The sequence below is a fragment of the Lissotriton vulgaris genome, chromosome 2_1 (assembly GCF_964263255.1).
Source record: "Lissotriton vulgaris chromosome 2_1, aLisVul1.2, whole genome shotgun sequence".
NCBI lineage: Eukaryota > Metazoa > Chordata > Amphibia > Caudata > Salamandridae > Lissotriton > Lissotriton vulgaris.
This window is the reverse complement of record NC_141687.1, coordinates 444,935,903-444,958,898: the sequence shown is the minus strand read 5'-3', so window position 1 is coordinate 444,958,898 and position 22,996 is coordinate 444,935,903.

The following is a 22,996-nucleotide window of genomic DNA, read 5'->3' as shown; positions in this document are numbered from 1 at the left end:
TCCAAAAGTTGGTCAGTGGGTAAGAGAGAAAGCATTTGGAGAAATGGGGTCAGAATCTCAAGCTAGAATGGGCATCCAGAGATTTAGAAATGTAAAAATAGGCACTCCTCCTAAACTCAGTATCTTGTGTACATTTCAGAAATACATCAATTTTCTTCATACAATTAAAATCAAAAGCACATACTGTGCATAACACTTTTCATTAAAAAAAGTATAACATATCATTTTAAAAAATTGCCTTGCCCTCCCTGTAAATATTTTATTAAATATACCTAAATAAAATATATATATATATATATATATATAAAGCAAGTAGTTATATATAAATTTAAATTATTTAATATATTTGAATTAAATATAAAAAATTGAATCAAACACTTTTTTTAGAATGCAAAAAACAGTACAATATTTTTATATATATATATATATATATATATATATATATATATATATATATATATATATATATATATATATAATTATATGGACTATTTAATTAGCATTTTGTATCTTATATCCACAAATTAATATACATACCAATATACAATTTCACACAAAATATAAATATCACATATTAGCATTTGTAAAATTAAAAACATTTTTAAAACAGCTATATTCTGCCAGGAGATGGGTGTTTTACTCAGACGTAGAAATGGCTACATCCAATTTACAATAAATAATTCTGAACTCAACAACATCAAGGATGAGTTCTGTTTGAGAGGCATACCACTTATTTTTTGTGCCATAGATACAACCAGTATTGAATTGATGCTACTTCATGACTGGGAGCAGGAGAACTGCAACAGGAAGCATTCCCACTTCATCCATAAGTACCAGTGTCTGTGTACAATTTCAAGGCTCAACACATTCCTGGCTAGTGCTTCATAACAGATCCATACATTGACAGATGTAAGACCTTGTACCAAAGAATAATTAGCTGGTTGGCAAGTGTTGACATTAGTGTAGATGTGATACTTTTCAGTAAATTTGGAATCTTTCAGACAACATTTCACTGACATTTTCTTGGGTAATTCTATTTCGCAAGATACACAGCTTATGGAAACCACACATCTTGAATATTGTGATGATTGTCATTCAGTTAGTCCTCTTCTGATCCATGTCAGCTGTCAGTTTTTATTAATCTCTATTAGAAAGTGTAAAATTCCTAAATGGCACACAACAATGCTGATAACATTGTGGCTGACCAGTCTGCAAGCTGAATTTGTTGTTTTTAATGGGTGCAGCCATTATAATATGACCCCTTTTAGTAGAAACTCATTGTTTACAAAGATGGAGTCTTCATAGCATTCCTTAATTGCGATTAGCAAATTGCGAATCGCAAATTGAGAATAATTTCACATTCATTCCTATGGGCCTCCTGGCCCATAGAAATGAATGGGAAATGATTCCTTAATTGCAATTAGCAATTTGCTAATCGCAATTAAGGAATTTTAAGAAATCGCTAAAAAATAGCAAATTTCGATATAGATACCATTTTGCAATTCTCAAAAAGCAATTCCTTAAAAATCGCTATTTGAGAATCACAAAAGTGTATTTGATACATCTGGCCCTCAGTGTTTTAGGATCTCAGCAACTTGCTAGATACCTTCATCTTCTTTTCACTGACCGTTGCATGCCTATCCACTTTTGGCTTTTGCATACTATGTGGTTGCCCTTCATGTTTTATGCAGTAGATGAAGAATTTTTTCAACTTTTCAAATTCTATGGGCCTGTTTTTAGTGCTGTCTTTGAGTGTTTTACTTATATATTAAATATTGTTTAGATTGCCACTTTGTCCTTAAAATGGACTGATAGGAAACCAGAAAACACTGCCTGCACATGATTGCTAAATTGGCTAGTGTTAGGGTTGCAGTTAAACTGGCTTTCTAATTCAGTGTTGGTACATAGAACTAAATCCGTACATCAGAGGGGTAGAAATCTGACCCTTACCATTACGGCAAGCTCCCACCCAGCTTTAGTGTCATTTTGCACTCAATGCTGGTATCCAAATTCTCTGAACTTTGGAGTAGCTTTTGACGATGCACTCAAAAAAGAACATTATTATAAATGTTCAGAGATGTCCATTTCGATATTATTTACCTCCTGTTGATTAAATAAAAAATCTCAGTTTACTGTAGGTTTGTCAAGCTTGGCTCTTATAAGGAGTTTTCCCCAATCTGTACTTTCAACTATTTGAATCTCATGTGTATTAAATTTGTTTGATTAACAATGGCGGCTCCAGTTGTGATAGGAGTAAATTACAGTACAAAAGTTACACAATATCTCAAATACAGACGAGTCTCTGTTAATGGGGTTGCAGTAACATTTATTGTTAATGCACGTGCAGCGTATGCCTTTGAGATTTTTTGTCTCTCAAGTAGAATGTGAACCTGTAGATTCAGAAATAGGACCGCTTCACACATATAAACTGACAGTCATGCTTTCAGAATATAGGGAATATTGGAATTTACAAGTTCCTTTAACCGTCCACAAGCACCACAGTTAGCTTACTGGTCAAATAACACACACACATCAGAACGTTAGACGGATTGTTTCAGTGATGAAGGGGACACCTGCCCTTTTTTGGGCAGAAATATACCTTTTCCTAATTCAAAATAATTTAGGACTGCAGAGGTTGTATGGTTTTTAAATCAAATGTATTCTATATAGGTGACTCAGACAGTGTTATCTGCAAAATGTAACAAGCAGAGTAGCTTCCACGGGACCTTTACCACATGGGCAGGCTGCCATACAGGCAATCAGTCCACAGATTGCAAAGGCTATCATGGGCAAATTGGCTGTGATACACAATGTAATTGCCTTCTAGTTTGCACGGCTCAGGGCAAACTGGCCGTAGCGTGCACCGGGCGTTTCCCAGGTGGGCCGACAGAGTGGGGGCCAGTTTTGGGCCCCTGGGGACCGTTTTTGCTTAAGGGCCTTTTTTGCAGCAAAGTTGCAATATCGGTCCCTGTAACTAAATCAGCCGAAACCGACCCTGGCACACAGCTCGGCCACACCCACAACCCCCCAGGCGTCTGGCCGCGCGGTGTGCCAGGGCCGGTTTTAGTTCCAGTCAGGCCCTGGCAAGGCCTACCAGCTAGCATAACATGATCACTGAATTGTACCATTTCTAGATTCAGATTCGGGGATTGAATTATTATACATGTGTAAACAGTTTCCTCAACCAATCTGAGTAAGATCGTTAGAGATGCTACAGCTTTGGCAATTTGTCTCCTGCTCAAGAATGTGAACTGTAGTTACCAAAAATACATTCTAAAATATATACATTTGTGTGCAGCTGTGTGCTGTGACACGTTGAGATCACAAGCTGTCAAAACGCGTCAAAACGCATCTCAAAACAAAAGGTGATAATGAGTGTTCAGCTAAAAAAACGACATCTGAAAATTAAAAGAAGCAAAGGGTGAAAAACTAAATTTACTAGATCTCTTTCAAACCAGGAGTCCAGTAGGGGGAGTTACAATTTTAGGAAACATGATCAAATGAAAAGGCCTGATTGGTATCAGTATTCTGGAAGCCATTCTTCCCATTCTCTTCAGGACTCTGACAGGAAAAGGGCGGGAAGGTGTGAATGGATTGATTGCTGGTGTAAAGAAGAATACAGCAAGAAGAAAGGAGGATCTGGACCTGAAGCCGATGTTAATATTAAAAAGGAAGAGGGAAGTTCTGACTACCAGACACACTTCAAAAAGAAGAAAGGAGATTTACTAGATACGAAACTTGCTTTGCAAACTACAGAAAGCCTGAAGAACAGGACTTGAGTAACAGCACAACAAAACTGAAGATAGTACGCCAGACTCTCTGAGGGTTTCTAGAGGTGATTCCAGGATACATACACATTAAGAGCCCAAATAGACATTTAAAACTGCCAGACAGGGTTCATAATGAAAAAATACATGTCAAGCATGACATACAATCGAAAACTAAAGCAATATTCTGGCCACATTTGTATGAATCGTACACCATCATTCTTGCAGAGGATGACTAGCTTTTAAACAACTATGAAAGTCAGGGGCGGTTAGCTTCAGTAATACACATGTGCAAACAAGGCGATCTGCGGATCAAGCTTTTGGGATCCTTAAACCCCATTTATTGTGCCTGAAAACAACTGAAGAGGCCCTTCTCTACTCTACTTGGAAGGTATCATTATGTTGTATTCTGCAAAAGATTGTCCTCTGAAGAAACATACCCTTCATACTAATTTCCAGCAGGAACACCAGGGAGATGTTTATGTTTATGTTTATTAAAACTTTTATAGCGCGCTCATTTACCACGGGGTATCCTGGCGCGGTGAGTGATTGGACAACAAGATTGCTGGATCAGAGCCTAAACGAGCTGTTAGAGGGGGGCATTGAAAAGATGAGTCTTGAGTTCCTTCTTAAAAGCAGTGATGGTCGGCGCAGCTCTAAGGAACAGGGGGAGAGCATTCCAAGCAGAAGCTGCCTTAACTGAGATAGATTGGCCTCCCAAACGAGCATATTTGAATTTGGAAGTGGCCAGTAGGCATTGATTGGCCGATCGAAGGGCACGGTTAGGAGTATACAATGAAAACCGTTTCTGCAAATACGACGGTCCCTGGCCATGAACTGCTCTAAATGCCAACACAAGAATTTTAAACAAGATTCAATGCGGTACAGGTAGCAAGTGCAAACTTCGTAGGTGACTCCGCACACTCGACCTCCTAGGGAGAGGGAAAAGCAAGCGTACTGCAGCGTTTTGAATCGCCTGTAGCCGATGAACCATATACGCGGGTAGGCCACAGAATAAGGCATTAGCGTAGTCGAGCCGAGATAAAATCAGGGCTCGAAGAACAGACTCCTTGGCTACCCTGGGCAAAAGAGGGAAAAATTTCCTCAAGGCTCGCAGGGTGCCAAAGCAGGTGCCGGTCAGTTTTTTTATGTGATCCGCAAACTTCAGATCCTGACCGAACCAGACCCCCAAGTTCTTAGCTGGGCCTCCCGTCGCACTGGGACAGGGCAGGTCCGGGGGCCAAATCTGATCCTTGAAGTTGTCAGGAAAAGAGCCGAAGAATAAAACCTCGGACTTGTCTTCGTTGCACTTAAGTTGAACTTGTGCAAGCCACCTGAATACTTCCGACAAACAATGCTGGACTGCTGATGGATCAGACACACCCTTAGGCCAGGTAAATAACAGCTGTGTGTCGTCTGCGTAAGCTGTTATCTTGGCTCCCAGCTGTTCCGCCAGATATAGTAAAGGGGTCATATAAACGTTAAACAATAAAGGGCTTAACGTAGAACCCTGCGGAACTCCAGTTGACAGTCTCTTCGGAGCCGAAGAGTAGGGGGGCATCCAGACCTGCTGAGTTCTATCGCTCAAAAACAATGACAGCCAGTCAAGGGCCAGCCCTGAGATGCCGACGGCTCGCAGTCTAGCAATAAGTAAGGCATGAGGCACCGTATCGAAGGCGGCAGAGAGGTCCAATAAAATCAGGACCGCTCTGCCACCCCCGTCCAAGCACTCTCGAACTGCCTCCGAGACCTCAACTAATGCTGTCTCGGTACTATAGGCCGCTCTGAACCCTGACTGGGCAGGGTGTAGTGCGTGGGAGGACTCAATGAAGCCATCCAGCTGTTTGAAAGCCACCTTCTCGCACACCTTCGCCAGAGCTGGCAGCAGTGATATGGGCCGATAGCTCGATGGCGTTGCTGGGTCTAGACCAGCCTTTTTTAACAAAGGGAGCAGCTTTGCCTCCTTCCAACTACTCGGAATCGAGGCCTTGGAAAGGGAGAGGTTAATAATATGCGTCACCTCTTGATTAATAGTATCCACTATCCCTCCCAAAACCCTGGCTGGGCAGGGGTCTGCAGGAGATCCGGACTTTAACGCTGCCAGGATTTGCCGTATGTCCGATTCCGAGGCCGGGAGGAAGGCAACAAACTGATCCTTTGGGCATTGTCTATCCGATACTAAAAGGGCAGGAGGGGTCGTAAAGGACTTTTGAGCCACTTCTAAGTCCAATTGAATTTTTGTAATTTTATCAGTGAAATAACAAGACAGTTCTTCACACCATTGAGCGGAAGAAGGGAGCCGGGGTTGGGCAGCACATGGAGATAGAAAATTTTGGACGATTGAGAAGATCTCTTTACTGTTGTTTTCCGCCTTCTCGATTCTGACCGAATAGTAACTGCTTTTAGCTATCTTAATCGCAGCGTAATAGTCCTTTTGGGCTGCACGTAAGGATTTCTTTTCAGCTGGTAAATAAGCGTGTCTCCAGGCTCGCTCTAGTTTCTTACAAACCAGCTTCTGTTCACGTAAGGCATGCGTGAACCACGGTTGGGAGGGTCTCGATCTCATCCGACGAACACCCCCTACATTAGTGGAGGTAGCGACACCATTCGCTATCCAAAAATTTAATGCGTCAACCATCGCTTCCAACTCCATCTTTGGAGTCGGACGGGTGTCGGAAAGGGACTCAGATAGGGACATCAAATTAATCCGTGGGCGATGTACCAAAGAGGGAATTCTCCTCAAATCCTCATCTATCTGCCAAGCAAACTTAATCAAGTAGTGGTCGGACCACGACATAGGCATCGGAGGGGACAAACTGATGTCAAAATTAGAACATATTAAGTCAAGAACATGACCTCCCACATGAGTGGGGGCATCAACCCATTGAGAAAGGTTAGCCATGCTAAAAGTCACACTGAGACGGGTAGCTTCAGTGGTATTCTCAGAATCCACATGAATGTTAAAATCGCCCAGCAATAGAAAACGGGGAAATCGTAAAGCTTGTGGCACGATAACCTCCTCTAGAGATCCAATAAAGTTTCCGACGTAGCCTGGCGGACGGTACACAAGCGTGCCGCCTAAGGTAAAATGCGGACTGAGCTCCAAACAAAAATGGAGAAGTTCTGCCTCTTTGATTTTATCCAGATGTTCGCAGGTGAGGGTCCAGTGATCCCGATAGATCACGGCAACCCCACCCCCTCTTCCCACATCTGCTCCACGATCTACTCTACAAATCCTGAAACCACGGGGGATAGCTAACTCAACTACCGGAGAACAGGAGTCAGTCATCCAGGTCTCAGTGACAAAGAGTAGATCAAAGTTATTATCGGCTAATAGGTCAAAGACCTCAGCCGTATGGCACACCAGAGATCTGGCATTTATCAAGCCCGCCTGAATGTTCTTAATATCGTTACAGGGTTGGGTAGGCGGAGAAGCAGGGCTATTAAATTGATAATTACAGTAGGGGCATGATCGGAACCGACTGTCAATGACCGCCCAGGAGTGCGCCGCCTCACAAGAGGGGACCATTAGGGCCCTAAGGTCAGCCGAAGTATACCGAAGTGCTGCAGAGGGGACAAAAGTGGTAGACAAACGGCCAGGAGTCGTGGCCCTGTGCCCGGCCAGAGCACGGACGGGCACAGACGGGCCCTCCTTTGGCGCTCCTTCGGCGCGCAGACGGCGCGCCCGCTGCGCGCGTCCGCTGCGCGCACGTCGCATTACGGCGTTTAATAAGGGCGGGCGAGCAAAAGGCTAGAGCGTCAACCCCGGTGCAATGCGGCCCCGCCTCACATCCGGTGACCGCTGGGGCCGAACGCTACCACAACGCTAAGGGCACATCCCTGCAATCCTAACCCTGTAATTAGCGTCAATGCTCCCACAAAGTCAGCGCTATCATTTAAAAAAGTTAAACTAACAAAATAAATAAAAGCGGCAAGTTAATGTTTTAAAAGCTAAATCAGAGCGATGAGCGCAGTTACGAGAGGACAAAAGGCAGGATCATGCACTCGTGGGTCCGATACTCACAAACAGCTGCGCTCGCCTCCCAACTCCAAATTAATAAGGGCGGGCGAGCAAAAGGCTAGAGCGTCAACCCCGGTGCAATGCAGCCCCGCCTCACATCCGGTGACCGCTGGGGCCGAACGCTACCACAACGCTAAGGGCACATCCCTGCAATCCTAACCGTGTAAGTAGCGTCAATGCTCCCACAAAGTCAGCGCTATAATTTTAAAAAGTTAAACTAACAAAATAAATAAAAGCGGCAAGTTAATGTTTTAAAAGCTAAATCAGAGCGATGAGCGCAGTTACGAGAGGACAAAAGGCAGGATGTTGGTAAGATGTGTCAGCAAGACAACTGTGATGATGGTGAAGGAGGGGACCACAGGCATGGACTCATTAAAAATGTATTTCCCAGATAGTAAATCAACTAAAAACAAATGTAAATTAAAAAACTACAATTTGGGCATATCCTCCTATAGAATGAATACTAATCCACTAATTACTTTTCATATTATTTTTGGTCTATATATTAACAATCTATTTGTTTGAGGAAAGTAAGTACAATAGTCCAGTGTGGAGAGGATGATTTTCTTAAAAATAGAGAGCAAGTGTTTGTACTTATCAGCCTTTATTTCACCAGTTGCTGGGGTATCTTTGAATGCCTTGGAAGTGAGGGAATGGACTCACCCTTCTGGGTCAATCCACGACTTGTGTATGTCCTCCTTAACCGCATCGCTGCGGCGGTTATTTTTCCGCTACGCGGCTTTTTTCTAAAAGCCGCGTTAGATGACGAGCTCAGCTCGTCATCTGCACACGCCCCCCGTGGCTGATGACGAGCTGAGCTCGTCATCAGCATCGAAGGCGTTAAAGCACCTGGTGCTAGAGACAGCATTAAACATATCCACCGTTTCTATTGCAGTCTGTCTACTCTAGCTCTTGGTTGTTGTCTGGACCAGGGATCCACACAACTGTACCTCAACCCTAATTATCTCATCTACCATAACCGTTCATTTATTTTCTGGGAATCTGGGCTATCGTCTTCCATACATTGTGAAAACAAAATATGATATGGATCAGCTGCTGTTAGAGTTTGTTGCAAATAGCTATGGTGTGTGTGGTTTGAGGATTGTCTTTTGTATTTTGAGATATAGGTGTCATTGTCAGATGTTTCCAATCAACCTTTATGAATGCATCTGCAGAATTGAAACCCCATCCACTATTCTTGTCCATGGTGCGTGTCCCTCCATATCCCTCTGATAGTGGAAAACACTAACTATGGCAGACATCTGCTATGCCAGTTGCACCTGTCGACTGTGGGAAGGGGATCGATGATGAAGGACTGAAGATCAGCTGATGGAGCATCGCCCAGCCTGAAGCACCTCGTTCCATCAGATCAAACCATATATATGGCAAATATCAATCTGTCAGCATGATAAATGGATCAGTTACTCCTACTCTAAAACTGGTGATTTATCATCAACATTGAAACCAAAAATGATATTCATGTTCCAAAAATGGAACCAAGTGAGTCTGCCTTTAAACTGAATATTTTTTGCCAAAAAATAGCAAATATCAAGTTTCTTCCAATGTCAGATATAGAACATTGATGGTGGTGTTATTAATTGGGAATACTTGGGGCCAGTGAGAAATTGGAAGATTTTTAAAATTGGAAAAGCACACAGACATATTATTTTGCCATTACATTAACACAACATTGTGCTTGTATACTTCTTAACTGAAGGACCGTTCTCATTTAAAAAGAAACATGTATGGAGAACCTGCCTCCCAAAAAAGCTGGCTCTAGAATGCTAATCATGTACACATGGTCATGTTCTGAAATGACACATACTAGAAAGTTGAAGACAAAATAGACTACTTATGCTTTGTGCCCTTGTATGATTCTACTTGACTTGAAATGCCTTCAATTGCAGTCCATGTAAGCTATGCAAGCTTATACTGCAACAATGTGTCAGTTCATACAGATGCTCATGACCACAGAGAATACGGGATATTAGGGACTGTATAAATATAATTGTGTGACAATGTTCAAAGGCAAGTATGTATACATTTTCTTTTACAAGTAGTTTCAACAAATAATTCCATATACCTTTTTGTTTATCTGGTGGTTACTTGCCATCTAGAATAGACTGCTTGTGTGACATGAGAGAAGCACAAACCTATTAAAAGTGGCAGCACATTGAAACGAGGGAACATGTGTCTACTGAGTGTGTTACTTTTAATTTTCTTGAATCTACCTTTGCTGCTGTATGATGCCTCTTGTATTTGCAGTTTCTCTAGAATGTCCTTGTTAGAAATGGGATTTATGGTAGACTAAGACTTGTGCCTAAGTCAGGCAGAAACCACCACTCTAGTCAGGTCAAGGGAATTACATGCTGAAGATAATCCCTGCTCACTCCCTTGGTAGCTTGGCACGAGCAGTCAGGCTTATCCCAGAGGCATTGTGTAAAGTGTTTGGCAGCAACACGCTAGGCACACCCCACAAGGAACTCCACAAAGGTTATATAAAAAATAACCTTTGTATTATCAGAAACACATTGGAAACATAATCACACATTTACAATGTGCCAACTAGCACTGGCAATATTCACAGGGAACTATATACAGGACCAGGTCAATCGGGCCAAGGTCAAAACCATCCAAAGGCAGGTAGTAAATATAAGACACAACCAGTAATTACTGGTTCAATAATTACCTCAGCATTATCCTGCAACATAATTCACATAATGCAATCACCATCACATTAGGTATAAAACACGTTATGCGCTAACCTCATAAGCATGAACACATAATGTAGCTTTGTAGAGCCTGGCACTAACGGTGCCACTGGGGTCCCCACTGGGACACTTCAAGCAATCATGCCCAACATTGCAGCTGCCAGCTAACTGCGGTGCAGCTGTGAAGCAATAAGGATACTGGCATTCACTATGCCTGGGGAGCGCCAACCATCCTCTAAAACTCAGCCCCCATGGTGCAGCTGCCAGTAACCGCAGCGTAGCTGTTAGGATGGCTCAAACAAGTACTGGCACCAAGGTGCCTCTTGGGAGCATTCACAAAGCACAATGATGGGGCAAACACCGAAAATGTGCATCAAACTACCCCCCACCAGCTCATGCCACAGCCCCACTCACGGAGCTCTCCGGGGATTGTGTTCGCTACTGTAGGACTAACGTGCAGCCGCACTCACCGGGACTTCTCCTTCTCCAGCGGGAAGCACATGGAACATGGCAGTTGGGAGCCCGCAAGGCTCAGGTCTACTTTTCTCCATCACTGGCCATCTGCCTCAAAGTGCCCCCACTCACTGGGGCTCTGTCGGTGACTCCACCTGGTCGTCTCTGAGCTCCGGTCTCCTCTCGGGGCTCCTGCTGGCATGTAGGGGCCCGCCTCCTTTCCCAGCATGCCTGGCATCCTCATTCCAGCCGGCTGGCCATGCCCCCAACCAGGCACAGAAGCCTGGATTCCGTCCCGCGGCGGTAATTTGCCTTTTTGGCAAGGTGCGGTGTGGGCTCCCTCCGAAGGACACCAGCAGGGAGGCAGACCCTTGTGGCGGTACCTCCTGGAGCCCAGCAGCAGCCGCCCCCAGCACAGGAACAAGAACACTAATCAGGGGGTCACAGCCACTATATTTATATCACAATTTCCTTTTCTGCAGGACAGGGCTTTGGGGGAACCAGATGCAACTGGTTCAGGGGGGAATTGGAGCACTTTGTTTACAAGGCTCCTCTTTCCCTTTGTCAGGCGGGAGCTCGTCATCAGACACACCACAGGGGTGTGGAGGCAGCATAGTACAGGCTAGGCACAGACCTATTCAGGGAGCAGGGACTACTCCTACCACTACTCCAAATGCAGATGTCTCATTCTGCCTAGTGCTGATACTCCCTGCCCCTACTGGAGCCACACACACCTCACCAGCCCCTGTCACTCAAAAGCCAGACATACAATTCACATCACGCAGGCAGGAACATACCACACAGAAATGCTAACTTCTAAAAGTGGCATTCCTAAAACAGTTATATTAAATCTGCACACACCATTGAGTAGCATTTATTATCACTATTCCAAATATGCCAAACTTGACCACTCTTCTCGTCTCATATCAGGAATTACCACTGAAACACTTATCAGGGAATCCCCAATGCATTCATATGGGAGGCAGCCCCACAGTAGTGAGAAACCAAAATGGCTATTTGTCACTACCAGGACATGTCACACAATTAAGGTAAATGTCCTAACTTTTACCTACAAAGCACCATGCCTATAGGGCTAGCTAGGGCCTACCTTAGGGGTGACTGACATGCAGTAACAGGGGAGGTCATCGACGTGGCACACACTTTAAGTGCAACGTCACAGCAGCAGTAACACTGCACGCACAGGCCCTGCAATGGCAGAGGCCTGAGATAGGTTTGAAAGGCTACTTGGTGGGTGGGGCAATAGACACTGCAAGCCCACCAGTAGCATTTCATTTACCAGACCTTGGTATATGAGATAACACTTTACAAGGGACTGACAGGTAAATGAAATAGGCCAAACAGGTGTAGATCAATCCTACCATATTTACCACAGAGAGCACACACACTTTACACTGAACAGCAGTGCTAAGGTACCCAGAGTCCTAAAACCACCATGTCAGAAAAAAGACTAGGAGAAAGGCAAAATGTTTACTCCAACATTCCATTTCATTGTAACACCAGACCAAAGACAGTAGTGGTGCTGTTGAGTGTTTTGACCATGTTTTATTTAATGCCCAAGGTGCTTATACATCTGAAGTGGATGTAGTACTTTTACTTAATCTGTGTTTTCTCTGCGTTGGGAGTGCCACAGGGCCTGTTATCTTGTCTGAATCAGGTGTCTTTTTTATCAGAAGCTGTGGCTGATGTGGACATTTTAATAAATCAACTTGTGCTGCTACAAGTTGTGGTTGCACATCTACACTTTACAAACATACACTCTTTATTAAGACTTAGAAATGGACCCCAATAAAAGTGGCAAGCGTGTTGAATGCTGGGCATGGTGTTGAATCAAAACTCTATAGGATTTGTTTCCCTGTCATCTTATCTCCAGGATGATAGCACCTGCTCGTCTGAATAATTGGAAGCTGAGTTGTGAACTATGGAGCCAACTAAAAATAATCCGTATTCAAAAATGTATCATATTCATTAACTATTCGACTTTGAGGGTAAGTCTACTAGAAAGAGTTATCTGCCAAATCAGGTTTTTGAATCCAGTTTATTAAAACGCTCGTCTCTTTCATTAATCATTTGACGTCTTCCCATAACACAATGTCCATCTACGGCGAAGGCGAATGTGCCACTGCTCCTTTGACATCTCCTCTCCCTCCATAATTAAGACGCGTTTTTGTAATTTGGTGGCTTGCTGACTAACAATGGACGTCGAGCATTATTGGCAACTATTATTGGTAACTCAGGATGATTCGTCGGTGACGTTTCTTTACTCTCTTTGGTCTTGTAAAATAGTGATACCCAAAGACGAAATAGGGACAACTTGGGAACCTTGGCCCAAATGTTAGTTTCTCAATTTAAAGTTCTTCAGGTGTAGCAATTAGTCTTACCCCATTCCAAGAGAAACCTTGACTTACTTAATACACCTTTAGTTTGTCTCTGCTGAGCACAACATTCCCAGGATAGTTTTCACATTATATTGGACTCATTGGTTGTGCAAAGGCATGCTATGCAACCCGCACTTGGACGTCAAACTGAGCTTAGAACATTTCAGCCACTACATTTATACCTCATGCGATGCTTGCAGGGATTGAACTAATCAGGATTAATCGATCTAGCAATAATATTTGTGCTTCTCCTGTTTGCCCTATTGTAACTCAGCCTGACCTTTGTCCACGTTAACGAAATGGGGTCCTTAGCTAATTTGCGCTGACATTATCTCAGTGGAGACTCTTCTTACCCAACGAACCAGAAGCTGACGTAAGTAGCACAGTGGCCCTGAACACATTTGCAGTGAAGATATTTCCAACTTCTAAATATGAAAAGGTATTAATGTCTGAAAAGTGAAGACTGAATTAAGTGGGCTATTCGAGTCACACTAATTTGTAATCTTAACGATGAGCAGATATTCCTAAAGTTTGTAAAAATAGGCAGAGCAAAATATAAATTATGATCAGAGAAATATTAAATGATTGATCCTATGCCCAAAATCGGTGACTCAGGTGGCAGAATCATTGGATCAGGGAAATTGATAAAAGTGAAGTAGTGTGGCTCACCGGTTAGAGGCGGCAGACCCGAGAGCAGAGGACGGCCCGGGACCAGGGTTCGATTCCCGGTGCGGCAGGTTTCTGGACCAGGGTCAGCGGACTCGATAATTCTCTCGCCTCGGTGCCCACTCTGATCAGCGATCACACTCGGCAACTCTGGACACTAGCTTGCCTCATCTTCACTAACGGCCCCACCAGACCGCCGGGGATGCCTGGTCTCACCCTGGAGATACCCATTAAGGGAACATCTCTCAGGGAAGCCAGGAAGGGTTTTGCAGCGGTCGAAGCGCCTTGGGACCCTACGGGTAAGTAGTGCGCTATATAAATGCCTATACATTTACATTTACATAACCGACATGGGGACCAAAGACACATAGACAAACGTATCTGTCAGAGGAACCTGGTTAAGCCTTCTCCTGATTCTTTCCGGTCTCACAAAAAAAGCTGTTAGGCTAATAATTGAAAATGTTTACTCTTGGAAAAGTAATAGTAGTAGCAGAATTAATATTTGCAAGTTGCATATACATAAATTGTTGTAAACTGCGATGAAATAATATTCTCAGTGGAGTTCAAAAGTTATCATGAGGCTTACGGATCAAGTAAAATGAAGGAAGGCATGTATAAGGGCTTGGATAACACAGGCAGAGAGAGAAACAAGAATGTGCAAAACAGGAACAGACACAGTGCGAAATGGACAAAGTGATAAAGGGTTTTGCATCAGACACCAAGGGTGGTTGCATGAGGACATCCATATGCCAACTATATAATGCACCTTGATGCAAAGTAAAGCAAAGAACATCGCAGTGTTACTTTCCATTACTTTAGGACTACCTTCCAGCACAGGTTTTGCAGTGGAAAGTAAATTCCAGATTAACAGTCTGTGCTATTTTTTTTTCACTAGTGTAAAGTGTTAGTAAATATGACCCTTAAGAAATGTAGAGGTAGATCTGGGATTAAACTGCAAACGTTTGGAGAAATATTAACAGAAAATCTAATTGGGACGTACTGACACAGAGTAGGAACCAGGAGAATAAAAAAGGCATGGAGAAAGGTAAAAAAAGATCCACTGGGTCATTAGAGGCTCAGACCTGGGATCGCTCACATACTACAACAGAAAGGGAGATGATGACTTTAGCAATCTACTGACAGGTGCCCCGACGTGCACTTTACAAGCACGAGGAACAGCTTATCATTACTTCAAACAGTGGGCTTCTCTTTTTTGAGGGGACAGAGCTTTGGCTTCAGAGCCACAGTCCTGTGTTTAGGCTGGGCTTCCTTATTATGGGCAATATGGTTCCACTAACACTCTTGCTTATTTTTTGCAGATCTGTATTGTTCTTTGCCCACGAAGCCTTAAGTAAACTGATCTGGTGGCCTCTTGCCACCACTCCAGAATCCTGTGATTTTAACAGTGTACTTTTCGCTTGAAGGAGTCACATTTCCTTGGAAACCCTTAGATGCCACCTATGTATCGCAAAGAAAAATAAAAACCATTCAAAAAAGTAACCGAAAACATGGTAAGACCAAAAATGTCAGGCATCAGAAAAGGAGTTCAGGGACACCAGGTGGTCCAAAGCAAGCCGTGGGTCAGATCAGGAGAAGAAGGGTATCTTGGTCTACTAATTTTTGGGGGCATGTAGAGTGGGTAGGAAGAGGGCCAATTTTCTGCAATGTTTCTGTATTAAATTGTACATATATACTTCCCGATAAGTGACAATGTTCACATATTTCTCTAACTCCAGCACATGGATTTTGTGCAGATTTCATTTTTAGGAAAGCATATTTTGCACAGACGTTTCAGATTAACTAAAAATGAAGGAGTCACTTTTACAAAGTAGAAACATTTGGGAAGGGACGCCCAGTAGAAATTTAACTCGATCCATATCATGCATAACATGTGCTCCGTGGCACTGATTTATCCTGCTAAATGCATTTTTGCAGTTTCTAGCCTCTCAGAAGAAATTCTAGAAGAGAAATCATTGACAGTTCATGAAGTTTGGAAGTAATTGACAAAACCTGAGTTTTATGAATCAAGTCCCACAACATCACACACCCTTTGTATAATGCCTTTCCCGTCATATATTCATCTATGGAGTTTTTGCATGGCACTTAATAATTGCATTTCCTTTCCATTAGGAATACTAATCTGGACAGATATAGTAACTGATGAAAGGCCGGTAAGGCATCTCAGAATATGTTTCAACTTATTTGCACACATTTGTCCAATGCAAATCAAATTTTAACCTTTGATTTTGACAAGATCACAACAAGTGTTTACCCCAGGGTGAGATCCTGGGTATCCTACGATAGTGGCCCTCAAATTAGCTACTGGACCACATTTGACCTACAAAATATTAATTAATGAATCATCTCACATTTGTGGCAAAAATTAATGTAGCCGTTTCTGAATTAATTTGTGTTACACTAACAATCAGAGCCTGGTAACGATTTTGTAGAAACTCGTGTATCTCTACTTAAAGTGAACTGAAGTGGAAAGAAAACACACATATAGAAAGAGGAAAACGCCTCTATGGAGGTTATGTGCAGGCAACTTCCCCATTCTGCACAAACAATCCTGTCTACAACACAGGTACCCTTATACCAAGGTTGAAAGGGTACCTGCATTGGTGCTTGGCTGCCAAAATGGTGCTAGTGCAGGGGGAAAGGACAGAAATGTGCCCCATTGGATAAATATGGCGCATTTCTCCCCTCAGCAACGTGACATGCTGCTCTGCCCTGCGTCACTATTTACGCAAATGTGCCTCTAAGTATGCACTATTTTAAAAGTGATTGGTCAATTCATTTCACACTGCATTATCTCCTGGCCTGATATCATTCTAGGAAGGTCAGTAGTAAAGTAAACATATTAATTGTAAGTATATCTTAATGATGATAAACAGTAGAATGACCGGGCTCTCCAACAGACGTTTAATAAAATGAAATTGTTTGCCACATGTCACATTTTTAATATAGATATCGGCTTAGCCACCACTGGTCCTATTTTAAATAAAATGTGTTAATAGCTTTGAGGTCTATGAACTCAATTATGTTGAACTGGTGTAGGGCAGTGCCGCAAGCCTTCTTGCTGTGCTGCTCTATGCCAATGTCAAAGAACAGGAATGCACCATGCTTATGAAATACAGTGCATTCTTGTCTTTCCCCCCTGAGTAGTGCACAATTTGCTGCCTAGTGCCAATGTAGGTGCCCTTGCACCATAGTGCATGGGTGCCTACGTTTCAGGCAGGATCGATGCAGGCAGGTCGGTTTTTGGACAGGAAGGGGCCCCTTCCTGCACAAAAAATATCCAGAGAGGTGCTTTTCTCTTTTTAAATGTGCTGTAGAATGTTATGTTATGTCATGTTGAATAATTTTATAAGGCTCACCGTTACCTGAAAGGAACAAGAAACGGAATGCAGCACACATGGAAATAGGAACAAACGAGGAGAAATACAATTATTTCTCCTCGTTCTGCCTGATCTGGGGAGGCGCACATTTTGGTGCTGCCCCAAGTTTTTGTGATTAAGTAAATCTGGGTCAGAGTCAAAATCCATGGGTGCCGCGCTGGAACCCTGAAAGCAAAGCACATGGAATGCGTCCTTGACATAGAATCAGGCAACACAGCAAATCGCGCTGCTTTGTTTTACTCTGTATCCATGAGGCCATGCAAAGTTATGCTGGGTGGCTTCACCTCGCCTCATAGATATGACTGAGAGGCGGCGCAGCCGGAACATAAAAAAGAGACACTCCAGCAGCGCAAGCCTCTCAGAGATAATTATCCCAGAGTGCGATTATGAAAAATCATGGTTACATAAACAACTTCAAGAATGTATGTTATAAAGATATAAATCTAATCTTTACAGCAATATTATTATTAATCGGCGTGTGCGCTTCTGTTTCAAAATACAAAAGTGCATTTACCTTCCAATGCAAACCAAACGTTTGTGACTCTACAACAAGTCAAGGGTCACAGTTATGCAGTGAGCTAAGATTTTTTTATCCATCCAAAAGGTTTTTTTGTGTGCACTCTTCAAGTGATAAAACTAAGGGAAGAGCAGCATGGGAGGCAATTTGTACCAAAAACAGCCGTGAAGTTGATTCTTTCCTCTGCGCGAAACTACAGAGAACACATTTACTGAGCGAGAATAATAAACATAGAGCCCTTTTCCATTTTAAAAGGGAATATAAGGAACTGCGTTTCGTGTCTCGGATTCATAAAATTAACAATAACACATACACTTACGTTTCTGGATCGAAATGCATATCCTTCTTCCATCCTATTGATAACTGGCTGGTCCTTGCCTCACGAGGTCACATTTTAGGAAGTCTTGATGTTTCTCAAAACTAACAATGTCACTAACATGTACAGTTAATGCAGCTCCTGTCACGGATTCTGTCTTTTATCCAGTGGAAGCATGGAATTGATAGCAGGACACCTCTTACTAGAATCTGGCATACAGTTTGCAACATAAATGTGTGCTCCTGTGTCCACTGGTAATACATTAAATACACTAAAATGACATGGACCTACCTTTTTCACTTCTGCCAAACGTCACACGATTGAATCATGAGCAAAGGTTTGACAGAGATATTTTATAGAATGCAGTTGTCACCTAAGTGATATCAAACTCAGTTTCCCAATCCCTTGACAATTCAAGATTTAACAGCTGGGCCCTTTAAAACAGTATCATTAAAATACTCTAGAGGTAGGGTCCCTTTTGCACAATTATATGTACCTGTTGTTATTCCACAAATTGCTACGCTAGTTATTTATTATGAAAACAAGTAATTAAATAGAGTCACAATAGTCAACTTATTAGCAGAAGATACTGCACAGCTTTGTACAACAGGGATTTTTTCAGCTGTAAATTGCCAATTACATTCTGACACATTTCATTAATCCTCAGAACATGTTATTGAACCAGGAAATGTATGAAATGTTTATTAATGTTTCAAAAGAAAAACATGGCTGAATTTTGACATTGATTTTGACACTGATTTGCGTTTGGCTATGTTAAAATAAAACACAAGTGAGGAAGCCCACACATCTAACATACCTTTAATGCAAAAATAGAAAATAGCTCAGAAAATAGTCAGAGAAAATTGTTATTTCACCCAACCAGAACTCTCATCCGAAAAAGTCTGTTAGACCATCACTTGATAAAACGCATGCAGTTTGGACAGTTTTTATTCACTTTTCTCTCAATAAAATATATGGGGTATGATAGAAACGTGTCACTTCAGTGCAATGTATCTTTCATTTCAAAATCGTTATTTCGGTACATTAGAACCATAAAAGATACATAAAAACCTTATATATATTTTTTTAAATTTTTTTTATTGAGATTCATTTCAACAAAGCACGAAAACATTCTTGTACATAATAAAGCAGTGTAGCACAACACTTCATTACCATAATTACCAATTATTATTATAAAGTCACCAATTTGCATTTCCTCAATGTCTGTAACCGGGCCCGTCCATCCACCCATAAATCAACACGCCTCATTCGAGTCTGAGTCATCATCTTCTCGGTCTGGGGTTAGTTCAACAAATATCACCTCTATAGTTAACCCATGCCCCCCAGATTTTACACCACTTTTTAGGGCAACATCTACTACTGAACACCTCCCTCTCGGCAAACATGGCTACATCCATGCCCCTTCCCCACTCTGCAAAAGACAGCACCTCCGCCCCTCCCCACTTTTGTGCTATGTTCCGTTTGGGAAGCATAGTTCACAGTGTTACCCAACTCTGTCCGGTGTGTGTGAGGTCATTCGGCTTCCATATATTTAATAAACAGCGTCTTGGTTCCGGTATAAGCGATACCCCCTCTGATTGTGATATGGTTCTCATTATCTGCGCCCAGTATTCTGTTACTTTAGGACAATCCCATATGGTATGGAAGAAAGTTCCCTCTTCCCCGCAACCACACAGACAGTAGGTGTGTTCTGCTCTTCTCATCCTGTGCAGAGTGTGTCTAGTGTAGTACGACCTATGTAAGATGAGAAGCTGCACTAGCCTGAGGCATGAGGGTATGCCCACCTCTCTTGGGGATGCCAATGCCTCCTGCCACTCCGAATCGTCCATATCACCAATATCTTGAGACCATTTTTCTCTTACTGGTCTCGTTGGGTCGGGCATGTTATTCACTAATTTATGGTATGTATGAGAGGTGGCCCTCTTTGGCATATAATCAGTCAACAACCTATCCTCCATAGGGGATGCTTCCCGAAACTTCCGTGCCGTGAGGCAGTGCTGTCATGTGGGAGTGTCTTATCTGTGTGTACCGGAACAATTTCGAGGGGGCCAATTCGTATTGTTGCTGCAAACGCTCAAAGGAGACTATCTCTCCACCCTGCCACATATCTCTCACCGTAGATATCCCAATATCATCCCATCTATCGAATCCCTTACTATGTCTAAGTCTGCCTAGCCGTTTCGTGTCCCATAGCGGAGTTAGCTGGGTCAATACTCCCCACCATCCTAGTTTTGCCTGTGCCATATGTCACAACCCCAGCGTATAGTGCAGCGGACCGAACACTGCCGAGGGGAGTAAGCATATCTCTCATGCCCAGTTGCGCCCTGCCTGCCTTAAATGCCGGATCCGCCTGTGAGACATGCACCTATTGATTAATCACTTTCAGTTACGCCCCCAGTAGTAAAGTTGTCTGTTGGGGAGTGCTATTCCCCCGTCGTACCATCCGCGCACTAACTTAGCTTGCGCTATACCTGCAGGTTTATTACTCCACACAAGATTAGAGACCTGTGCCGAAATCGCCTTAAAGTAAGTTGGCGCTACAAAAGGGGGGGTGGTGATGGACGGAGCATCTGAATCAATCAAACACTCACACCCAGTCAAAAGATCTGGGTTTAATCCATCACTGTTCTTTAGCCCACTCTGCCACCCCAGTTCAGACATGGCTATATGCAAATCAGTCTGACCCTGTGCCTCATGGGAACAGTCCAGCCCGAACTGCCAAGCCATGTCTTCGCTGGACCGGAAACAAACTTCTCAGGACCGGTTTCAGGCATTCCAGCCGTCTTCAGCCCGGATTGCTTGAATCCAGGGGCAAAGTGAGCAAGGGACTCACATCTGAGCATACCCTGCCACTCTTATGGTGGTCAAAAGAGGTACAAAAGGGGGTGGTGATGGACGGAGCATCTGAATCAATCAAACACTCACACCCAGTCAAAAGATCTGGGTTTAATCCATCACCGTTCTTTAGCCCACTCTGCCACCCCAGTTCAGACGTGGCTATATGCAAATCAGTCTGACCCTGTGCCTCATGGGAACAGTCCAGCCCGAACTACCAAGCCATGTCTTCCCTGGACCGGAAACAAACTTCCGGGGACTGGTTTCTGGCTTCCAGCCGTCTTCAGCCCGGCTTGCTTGAATCCAGTGGCAAAGTGAGCAAGGGACTCACGTCTGAGCATACCCTGCCACACTTATGGCGGCCAAAAGCGGTACAAAAGGGGGTGGTGATGGACGGAGCATCTGAATCAATCAAACACTCACACCCAGTCAAAAGATCTGGGTTTAATCCATCACCGTTCTTTAGCCCACTCTGCCACCCCTAGTGTGAGTGTTTGATTGATTCAGATGCTCCGTCCATCAGCATCCCCTTTTTTAAAGTAAGTTGGCAGCACTGGGTATGGCGTATTCTCTATAACATATAGGAATCGGGGCAGGGCCAACATTTTAAAAAGTGCTGCCTTCCCCAACAAGGTCAGTGGCAGTGTCCCCCAGTGACGTACATCTCGCTTGAGCCGTTCTAACGGCGGTCGCAAATTCTTATGAAAAAATTCCCCCGAGTCAGCAGTGACATAGATACCTAAATACTTAAACATACTGTCCGCCATCTTAAGTGGGCAATTTTCGGGAAATGTGGCGGTGGGCCATGCAACACATACAATATGTATTTAGACGAATTTCTGGTGTGTCCGGACACCTTGCAATAAGCCGCACAAATATCTAGGAGAGTCAATATAGAGCGCCTCGGCGAGGCCAGATATAACAAAAAATCTTCGGCCTACAGGGACACTCAATCTTCCTATCTGTCTGTCCATTTAAAGACCCGAACCATTGGGTCCCATTGTATCCATGCCGCCAGTGGCTAAAACACCAGCGCAAAAAGTAACGGTGATAATGGGCAGCCCTGGCGCCTCCCTCTCGCTAAGGGAAAGTCCTTGGAAATGTGACCATTGGCTGTGACATGGGCCATTGGCTTGGTGTACAAGAGCTTAACCCAGGAACAGAATTTTGGACCAAGCCCCAAATGTTGTAATACTGCGAAGAGAAAGGGCAATTTGACCATGTCAAATGCCATATGGGTGTCTAGCGATAGTACCTCCTGCCGGTTCCTGCACGTAGTTTGCGTGCGCAAGAACACCATATAATCGCCTCGGTTAAGAACCGTGTTCCTGCCTGGCATAAATATCAATTGATCTGGGTGTACAAGTTTTGATACATGCGGAGTGAGCCAATTTGCCAACAGCTTTGCAAGGATTTTGGCCTCTGCATTTATTAGGGAGATAGGTCAATAAGAGGTGAATTTATATGCAGGTTTTCCTGGTTTTCACTATGGTGGCCGTTCGTTGGTCCAATGGGATTTCACCCACCCTCAGACTATCAATGAACATGTTCAATAAATAAGGTGTTATGGAGTCTGCTGTCCTCTTATAGAGTTCGACAGGTATGCCATATGGCCCTACGGCTTTACCCGACTGCAGCGCCCCTATGGCTGCCAGTACTTCATCTATAGTAAGATCATCTTCCAGCTCTAGCGCTTCCTCTGGGATTAGTTTGGGCATTGCAAGGTCTTTTACATATGACAGCGCTTTTTCTAGGGACATCTCAGAGTCCGACGAGTAGATTACCTGAAAGTGGTGCGCCAGAGTGTGCACTATTGTGTGTGGGTCAGTCATTGCCTGACCTCCCTCCGTGCAAAGCTGTGCAATCCACCTATCACTTTTCTCCCGTCTGTCTAG